Source organism: Salvelinus namaycush, chromosome 16, assembly GCF_016432855.1.
Source record: "Salvelinus namaycush isolate Seneca chromosome 16, SaNama_1.0, whole genome shotgun sequence".
NCBI lineage: Eukaryota > Metazoa > Chordata > Actinopteri > Salmoniformes > Salmonidae > Salvelinus > Salvelinus namaycush.
The window spans coordinates 9,680,810-9,691,446 of NC_052322.1; the positions used below are offsets into that span (position 1 = coordinate 9,680,810).

Genomic DNA, 10,637 nt, shown 5'->3' on the forward strand with positions numbered 1-10,637 from the left:
CAAAGGTCGAAAGCCATGCGTCCTCCGAAACACAACCCAACCAATCCGCACTACTTCTTAACACAGCGCGCATCAAACCCGGAAGCCAGCCGCACCAATGTGTCGGAGGAAACACCGTGCACCTGGCGACCTGGTTAGCGCGCACTGCGCCCGGCCCGCCACAGGAGTTGCTAGTGCGCGATGAGACAAGGATATCCCTACCGGCCAAACCTTCCCTAACCCGGACGACGCTAGGCCAATTGTGCGATGCAGTGCCCTAGACCACTGCGCCACCCGGGAGGCTGTGCTCTTATTCTTCATGGACTTTACAGTGTCCCAAAACGTTTTGGAATTAGTGCTACAGGAAACTAATTTCTGTTTGAAAAAGCTAGCCTTAGCTTTCCTAACTGACTGAGTATATTGGTTCCTGACTTCCCTGAAAAGTGGCATATCGCAGGGGCTATTCGATGCTAATGCAGAAACGCCACAGGATGTTTTTGTGCTGGTCAAGGACAGTCCTTGACAGTCAAGGACGGCCCCGTGTGGCTCAGTTGGTAGAGCATGGCGCTTGCAACGCCAGGGTTGTGGGTTCGATTCCCACGGGGGGCCAGTACAAAAAAAGTATTAATGTATGTACTTGTAAGTCGCTCTGGATAAGAGCGTCTGCTAAATGACTTAAATGTAAATGTCATGTCCGGGGTGAACCAAGGGCTATAGCTGTTCTTAGTTCTACATTTTTTGAATGGGGCATGCTTATTTAAGATGGTGAGGAAAGCACTTTTGAAGAGCAACCAGGCATCCTCTACTGACGGGAGGAGGTCAATATCCTTCCAGGATACCCAGGCCAGGTCAATTAAAATGGCCTGCTCGCTGAAGTGTTTCAGGGAGCGTTTGACATTGATGAGGGGTGGTCGTTTGACCTTGGACCCATTACGCAGGCAATGAGGAAGTAATCGTTGAGATCCTGGTTGAAGACAGCAGAGGTGTATTTAGAGGGAAAGTTGGTTAGGATGATATCTAAGAGGGTTCCCATGGTTACGGATTTAGGGTTGTATCTGGTAGGTTCCTTGATAATTTGTGGGAGATTGAGGGCATCTAGCTTAGATTGTAGGACAGCCGGAGTGTTAAGCATGTCCCCGTTTAGGTCACCTAACAGTAAGAACTCTGAAGATAGATGGTGTCCAGGGCACATATGGTGTCCAGGGCACAGCTGGGGGCTGAGGGGGGTCTATAGCAAGCAGCAACGTTGAGAGACTTGTTTCTGGAAAGGTGGGTTTTTAAAAGTAGAAGTTAAAATTGTTTGGGCACAGACCTGGATAGTAAGATAGAACTATGCAGGCTATCTCTGCAGTAGATTGCAACTGCGCCCCCTTTGGCAGTTCTATCTTGTCGGAAAATGTTATAGTTAGGGATGGAAATGTCTGGATTTTTGGTGGCCTTCCTAAGCCAGGATCCAGACAAGGCTATGACATCCGGGTTGGCAGAGTGTGCTAAAGCAGTGAATAAAACAAACTTAGGAAGGAGGCTTCTAATGTTAACATGCATGAAACCAAGGCTTTTACGGTTACAGAAGTCAACAAATGAGAGCGCCTGGGGAATGGGAGTAATTCTGGGGGCTGCAGGGCCTGGGTTAACCTCTACATCACCAGAGGAACAGAGGAGGAGTAACATAGAGTACGGCTAAAGGCTATAAGAACTGGTTGTCTAGTGCGTTCGGAACAGAGAGTAAAAGGAGCATATTTCTGGGCGAGGAAGAATAGATTCAAGGCATAATGTACAGACAAGGGTATGGTAGGATGTGAGTACAGTGGAGGTAAACCTAGGCATTGAGTGTTGATGAAAGATATACTGAGTGAAAATGAGAGAGGTTTTGTCTCTAGAGGCACCACGACGATTCAGACAGCTAGCAGGCCGGGGCTGGCAGGCTAGCAGATGGGCCTCAGGGGGACGTCGCAAACCCCCTCGAACGGCTACGTCGGCAGACCAGTCGGGATGGATCGGCGGGGCTCCGTGTCGGCAGCAAAGGGTCCAGGCCAATTGGCAAAAGAGGTATTGAAGCCCAGGAATCGTCTGATGGATCTCTTCGGCTAGCCGGGAGATGGGCCTAGCTCCAGGCTAGCTCCAGGCTAACTGGTGCCTGCTTCGGGACAGAAGTCTAACAAAGGATCTACGATAGCACTACCAGATAAACTTAACAATGACTTAGACTTGCCAGTAAAGTTATTTGAAAGCTCTGGTATACCTGATATTCAAACCAGCTTCAATGGTCAAGAGGCAAAACTTTACCAAAGCAAAGCAACGAGGGAGAAGGAAAGTTGATACAGAAGTCAAAACAGAGGACACTGTTACCACAGTGAAAACAGCAGAGCGTGAGGGAATTGAAAAAGCCCCTTGCGAAACACGTCCTGTGTACGCAATCTCCACTTTTTGGAATGAGTTGGAGAAGCTGACCCTTAATTAAATTTTGCGACTGTGTATGTTCAGCGATGCCCAACAGTTCAGTGTTCTCCCCCAGCCACCAGATAGCAAGGCAGCCGACACCTTCAATGTCACAGACTCAGGCTACTTCACTCACCTGGACGACTCCAAACCTGACCGCTCCAGTGGCAACATCTTGATGAAGAATTCTCACAAAATCTAAGTGCTGATAATCCAAGCACTGATCCTATCACAAGCGATGAGTCACCCAACTCTATTGGTATCTTGTGGGAAAGCGAGCCAGACCCAGTTAGCATTGGGTCTGGTATATACCATGAAAATGTAGCAATGCTAAGTTCTGCAAGTGACATCCCCCAACCATTCTTTTTAGGCAGCGCCCGACAGTATTATAAAACATTTTTGTTGCAAAAACGCCACAGTGATTCAGTTCCTGAGTATGAGCATTTCTACTCTGAGTTCTACCCTGTAATGGAGGTGTCAGTCCAAAGCAGGGAGGAGCTGGTGTCCACCTTTTCTTGCGGCCGTTCAGCCAATAAGAATCTAGAGGCCTACGATCATTTATTCTCATCTGTCTCATCTGCGGACTGAGATGAGGAAGATAACCAAGTCCCCAGTCCGATCCGGGTGTTCACACAGTTTAACCGTAAGTCAAGTGAGACCGAAGATGCCATAGTGGATCCGGACATATGTGAGGACTTTTTCACAGATGAGAACTTCTTCTGGAAAAAACGATTTCTCCCTAAGGGAAGTCTGGCTTAGGGTCTCCACCGGCAAAAGGCAGAGATCTGACTCCTGGTCTCTGGTTCCTGTCGACCAGATCAAGCGGTCATTTCTCAGAACCATCAGACTTATATACGCGCTGGGCATCCAAGACAAGCCTTTTCCTGATCAACTGCTGTACAACCTACAGGGCAGGATCTTCAAATAACTAGCAGAGCAGAGGAGGATATATCAGGATGTGCAGATGGCTGTTGCTAATCCCCTGTACGGACATTTTCTTCATTATTATCTCGTACACATTATCATGCACATTCACCACTGAGAGTCTTCGAGTAGGCTATTTACATTTTTTAAAGGCATAACCCAAGTGGGAAAACTGAAATATTTTCTTGACATCATGGCCAAGTTGTATACTGTATTTCCCCCCCCAATCATGAGACATCTTTAACTGGATGCAATCTGGTTGCCTTATATTAACCAGAAAACCAGGTAAAAAACTGAAATGATGTCTTCATGAAGTACCATGCCAACTTTTTCCAGCTGGGAAGAGGTAACAAAATCTTAATTAGCAATAATCCATTACTCACTATCGTGATCTTAGTTGACACCCTAAGTCCAGCTGTCAATGAACACTGACTAGACACACATAGTAGTGCTAAGCCAAAGGAATGATTGTACGTGATAACCCATCTTCACTAACAGTGGGTGACCTCTCAAGCTGCCCTGAGCCAAGTGTTACTCATGTTTGCCTTCGAAGGGCAAGTATGAATAGGCCCACATTGGTGGCCAAAAGAGCACCACTCCATCCAGCAAGCAGCTCTAAGAAGGAACAGTGACCTTGTCCATACATGTGATAAGCAACGTGTCTTTAACAAGCTAGTCAACAATGATTCAGATAGGCCTGAAGGTGTTCAAGTTCAAAACCAAATACCTCAATAAGCAAAAAACATCCACAAACTGTCTTTGGGAGTCGACTACAGCCAAATTAAGTGGAAAAGTCATGTTAGGTTGTGTATGGAGGAGAACATCGCTTAAAGCCTCACAGAAATACTTGGGTGCCACAGAGCTGTCTCAGTGTCACACTGTAGATTGTTTGGAATCAGCCCAGGTATGTACCACAGTAGCTGGAACCTGATCAGGGCACAGTGTGAAAGAACAGGAAGTCCCCTACCTAATGTAATGAGAACTGCTCTGTCTGCAGCTGTTATGGGAGGTGAGGTCAATGATAATCACACGTATCTCCCCCTGGACATATTCCCTGTGTGAAGGTGTATTATCACAGTAAGCCCATTTTCTCTGTGGGGACAATTGTACTCCTAAAACAGCTGAACAATGCCATACCCCCAATGATCATTTTAATATTGGAGGAAAAGAGCAGACAAAATACTCTCAGACCAGTTTCACCAGTGTTTACCATTTCATAGGTCCTCTCGATTTATCTATATTCACGTATCCACCATAGCTGCTGGAACCGTGCTGACGGTGTGAAGAATATATATTCAAGCCGGCACAGTACGGTTCTCGTTGGCACAATGTGAAAAGTAGAGAATGTTCAAACTTGAAGGGATACATTTATTTTGACTGTTTACACAGTAACTTACAGTCTCCTCTGTAGGATTAGATGCCTCCCTTTTACCCCTCAGTCAGTCAGACGTGTTGAAGTCAGCTGACCCACAAGCTGTAAGGCTGGTATGTACTGTACATTTGAGGAAATTATATAGACCCCTTGTTAAAAGGCAATGTTATTAATACATTTTTAAGATTATTATGTTCTAGTCTAGTGTGTGTAAAATGTTTGTGAAAAGCCTATTTGTTCTTCTTCGTTTATTATATGATTACATTATACAATATGTGTCACGTTCGTCATAACGATGAGACCAAGTGATTTGAATACATACTTCTTTAATAAACGAATAAACACTAAACAAACTAACAAAACAACAAAGATGCTATTTAAACTGCGTGCTGACATGCAACTACACATAGACAACTACCCACAAATACAGGTGGGAAAAGGCAACCTAAGTATGGTTCTCAATCAGAGACAACGATAGACAGCTGCCTCTGATTGAGAACCACACCCGGCCAAACACACAGAAATACAAATCATAGAAAACGGAACATAGAATGCCCACCCAAATCACACTCTGACCAAACCAAAATAGAGACATAAAAAGCTCTCTACGGTCAGGGCGTGACAATATGTCTCAAATGTTGAATTCAATAAGAAGAAGATATCATTGGCATTGGCTCGTGATATTTTTTACCACACAATGTTACACAGTTTTCCTGGCCAACATAAGCGCACTGTCTGCCATCCGATACCTGCAGAGGAGAGGCAGGGAAAAAGCAACTTGAGAGAAGCCGTTACGTCAAACACCCTCCGTCTGATACAAAGACAGTGAATCAACCTGCACAGCTACCACACTCCAAACCTGCTTTCCATGGAAATACTGACAAGGGATACTGAATACTGTATGTTTCGGACCCTATGGCATCATGTATCTGACATTTGCCCCCCAGGGTGAAATCTGTGGTGTCCTCTTGTAAAAATGTAAAGGACCAAAATCAATGTTTTGCTGTAACTGAAATGTTTGCACTATGACGTATGAATATGATAAGGGCTCATATTGCCCTGATCTTGAAGTTAGAAATTCATTTTATGGTCCATTGCATTGAAATGGTTGAGCTAGTGTGTATGATAAAAGTATTTCTGTATGTATGCCATTTGATTAGTGTTTTGAGGTCAGTTGATGTCATTTGGCTATCATAAACATACTTCATTTTTTATAGATAAATATAGCCCGTAACAAGGGTTTAAATGACCAAATCCTTAGCCAAGAGATGTATGACTAGTTTTCATGCACATTTTTTATTTTTTTTCTTGATTTATGTGTTAGGACTATGATGTTGCGACAGTGGCTCAAGAGGGACAAACAACAGTAGTATTGCCATTTTTTTCCAATTTCTTTCAAGACATTCGCTTCGCCTAGCTGAGTTCTGCTAGGAGCAAAACAAACCTCCTTTAGGAGGAGGTCATGAATATGGCGTGTAAGTTTTGAGATTAAATGACAAATATTTGAAATTAAAGGTTCTGAGGGAATATAATTGAGAATAATTTAGATGTTTGAATATTCAATCAACTTCATAGTATTTTTCTATATGAATTCATCACATACCCTCTTGCAAAACAAATGTGTATAAAGCACTCATTCAAACCAGATGTCTGTGCCTAGTAGACTAGGACTGTGCCAGTGTATATTTTGACACATTATGAAGGCTGTTCCATTTGATTACCTCTATTAGATGACTCTGTCATTGTATGGTTTGTTCTGCGGATGTATCACGTTTCAAATATATTTCTGAGTTGACGGCTGTTTGTCGAATGTATTCTGTCCGATTTTATACACCAGAGGGCAATATAGTATCATGTATAAACTAATTCCAAAGTAATATCAATACTACCAGATTATAAACCACTATGATGTTAAAACAACACTTCAAAATTGCAATCCCAAACAACACAAAGAACACCTTTAACTCCTACTAAGTTTTTGTCACGTGCACAAGTACAGTGAAATGCCTTTCTTGCTTGCTCTTTCCCAACAATGCAGTACTACTATAACCATTTTTGTTAAGTCAAGTAGATCAAAAACAGAAATAGAAATAAGAAGAACACGAGAAAGTAAGTAAAGGTCAGTTCCAGGGTCAGTGCCAATACCATATTTACATTGTGCAGGGATACTGGAGTGGTAGGGTTAGATATTTCCACTGAACAAAAATGTAAATACAACATGCAACAATTTCAACAATTTTACTGAGTTACAGTTCATATAAGGAAATCAGTCAATTTAAATAAATTCATTAGTCCCTTATCTATGGATTTCACATAACTGGGAAAACAGATATGCATCTGTTGGTCACAGATAAAAATGTAGGGGGCGTGGATCAGAAAACGAGTCAGTATCTGGTGTGACCGTTTGCCTCATGCGGCGCGACACATCTCCTTCGAGATTTGATCAGGCTATTGATTGTGGCCTGTGGAATGTTGTTCCGCTCCTCTTTAATGGCTGTGAGAAGTTGCTGGATATTGGCGGGAACTGGAACACGCTGTCGTACACGTTGATCCAGAGCATCCCAGTGGTCATCAAAGGTGAACATTTGGCCACTTAGGTCGATTACGACACCAAACTGCTGTCACATCAAGACCCTGGTGAGGACTACGAGCACGCAGATGAGCTTCCCTGAGGACGTTTCTGACTGTTTGTGCAGAGATTTTCGGTTGTGCAAACGTAATTTCATCATCTGTCCAGGTGGCTAGTCTCAGACGATCCCGCAGGTGAATAAGCTGGATGTGGAAGTCCTGGGCTGGTGTGGTTACACATGGTCTGCGGTTGTGAGGCTGGTTGGACGTACTGCCAAATTCTCTGAAACAATGCTGAAGGTGGCTTATGGTAGAGAAATTAACATTCAAATATCTGGCAACAGCTCTGGTGGACATTTCTGCAGTCAGCATGCCAATTGCATGCTCTCTCAGAACTTGAGACATCTTTGGCATTGTATTGTGTGACAAAATTACACATTTTAGAGTGGCCTTTTATTGTCCCCAGCTTAAGGTGCACCTGTGTAATGATCATACTGTTGAATCAGCTTCTTGATAAACCACAATGCTAGTCAACCCTATCTTCTGCATTTGGCCACAGGTTCTCATTCACATCACATCTTATGTCATCTTGGGCAATACATATAGGAAATAATATTTTGGCATGCCTGGTCCATCCCTGGCAATCTTCTGCAGATATGTCCAGGCATCCAGCATTTTATGCGTCCAGGATGGACATTTGATCATGTGGATGGTGGTCATAAACCTTCCACCACCATGAGGAAAATAATTCCTCTATGGGGTTGAGGAATGGAGGGTAAGGTGAGAGGAAAAATGTTACACCAGCCTGGGATGGGCTGCAAACCGCTCTGTGACGGCACGGGGGAGTGGTGAATTGCCACATTGTCCCATACAATTACAAACGTTGGCCGATGTCGCCTCACTGCAACCCTTTCCTCACCTGGCACAACCCTTTCCTCACCTGGCACAACCCTTTCCTCACCTGGCACAACCCTTTCCTCACCTGGCACAACTCTTTCCTCACCTGGCACAACTCTTTCCTCACCTGGCACAACCCTTCCATAGAGGTCATCCAGGAACTAAATGAGACGCTCTGTGGTTTATGGCCCAAATAGCGGTTTGTGGAACAGCAATCCATCAGAGGATATTGCTGCACACATTGTGATGTTGGCACCCCTCTGGCCCGGGACATCCACTGTGGCTCTTTTCCCAATCACATTCCTTCCTCGCTGCCAAATTTTGGCCAAGTTGAAACCAGCCTCATCCACAAAGATGAATATGTGGGGTGTTTGCCTGGCTTCAATCTCCACGACTCTCTAAAATAAATCCACAAGGCAACGTAAGATTTAGGCTATTACGGTAGTTTACATTATACCTAAAACATGCCATTGTGTGCCTCTGCCCTGCTTGGTTTTGTTCAAAACCAGTTCTGTATTTTATAGTCATCTTACCTGGACATATTTGTTCCTGAGTTGCTTGACTCCACCAGAGTTCCTCTCAAAGGGGACAGTGTACAACTGCTTCATCCTGACTTGATGTCGTTTCAGGACTCTAGAAATAGTTGTGGTGCTTACATTGTGAATATTTCCAAATGTAATGTTGTCTGCCAACAATCTCTGTGAGTTTTATGTCATTGTTTCTGATGACCATATCAATGATTGCAGTTTCCTGCTGAAAATCATACCTCTCCCGCCTGTGGGAGGTAACCGTTGGGTCCTAAGCAGAAATACAAAAACAATTACACACAAGTGGGTTTGGAGGCTTTGCTCAATTTACTTCTGTAATGTGCAGTTCAGTCAGATGCCCTTGCAGAATGCACATCTTACCTGTTGTTTTGCCGGACATTTCTCACAATAGATGCCACTGTTGAGTGTTGCAGATTGCCTGCACTCTCAGACCAGCGTCTCTCATTGATAGACCATGCTTTACGTAATCTCATCTGAGACTACAGCTCTTGATCTTCCTCTCAGTCTTCTTCCACCACGCATATGTACTCCTCTCCCTCTCCCATTCACTCTTCTTCCTCTGTCAGCCACTTCTCTATCTCTGGCTGGGTCCATGTTTACATTACAGGACATCATTATTCCTAATGTGTCCCCTTTTGTATAGAATCAGCTGTAGTTGGTCTAATTGTTTTGATAGTATTTCATTTTTTAGATTTTGAATATATTTCAATACGGTATTACTGTAGAAATGTAGTAAATTGCTGTCTTATTCAATTTTGTGTTATTTTAGGTTTTGAACTTAAGTTTAACAGTTTTGAAAACAGTATGCAAACATGTGCAAATTGTATTTCAGCCAAATTGCTGCCACGCCACTTTTTCTATTACACTGTTCAGTGTATATGGGTAAGGTGACTAGGCATCAGGATGTATGATAAACAGTGTAGCTAGCAGCAGCGTGTATGATGATTGTGTGTGTGTGTGTGTGGTGTGTGTGTGTGTGTGTGTGTGTGTGTGTGTGTGTGTGTGTGTGTGTGTGTGTGTGTGTGTGTGTGTGTGTGTGTGTGTGTGTGTGTGTGTGTGTGTGTGTGTGTGTAAAGTGTGCATAGATGGGCACACCATAAAGCGTGATTCCATTTCCAATACAATTAAGTATTTCACCAGCAGACGGTGAGGTTGGGCCATGAGCGAGAACGAGAGAGAAAAGCGTCACAGATTTAAGGTCCTGGGTGAAATAACACGTCTACTGGAATGTGCTCGTTTTGCAAAGTTTATTTATTTAATTTTATGAAAAAGAGCCTGACTAATAAACATTTATTGAAATGGCTGTACTGCACTCTTCAGTACGGTTGAAAATATCAGATTTGAAGTCAATCTTCCTTATACATCTATCTGATCCATTGTCTTCTTTTCGTTCAAAGGAGCTTGTCTGTTGTACAGTGGTACTCTACTATCATCGTAACCCGTATTCAAATAATTATTAATGAACCATTATAAATTCTTATAAATGTTCATAAATGTTTCAAATGCTTTATTGATTATTATACATACTACATAACATGCTAATGAATTGTAATGCTTAAACACATTTATAAATCGTTTTCTAATGCTTGTTCATGAAAGTGTTACCTATTTACATAAGGTCTTAGCTTGTTTCAGGTCATAACTATACTGAACAAAAATATAAACGCAACATGTGAAGTGCTGGTCCCATGTTTCATGAGCTGAAATAAAATATCCCAGAAATGTTCCATACGCAGCTTATTTCTCTCAAATTTGGTGCACTAATTTGTTTACATCCCTGTCAGTGAGCATTTCTCCTTTGCTAAAATAATCCAGCCACCTGACAGGTGTGGCATATCAAGAAGCTGATTAAACAGCATGATCATTACACAGGTGCACCTCATGCTGGGGGCAATAAAAGGCCACTCTAA

General features: G+C 43.1%; 1 non-coding gene across 1 annotated transcript; it reads left to right on the plus strand.

Annotated features, from left to right (window-relative positions):
* The first annotated feature begins 513 nt into the window (after positions 1–513).
* trnaa-ugc lies at positions 514–589 on the plus strand. Its single transcript has one exon. It is a non-coding gene; the product is annotated as a tRNA-Ala (tRNA).
* The last annotated feature ends 10,048 nt before the right edge of the window (positions 590–10,637 follow it).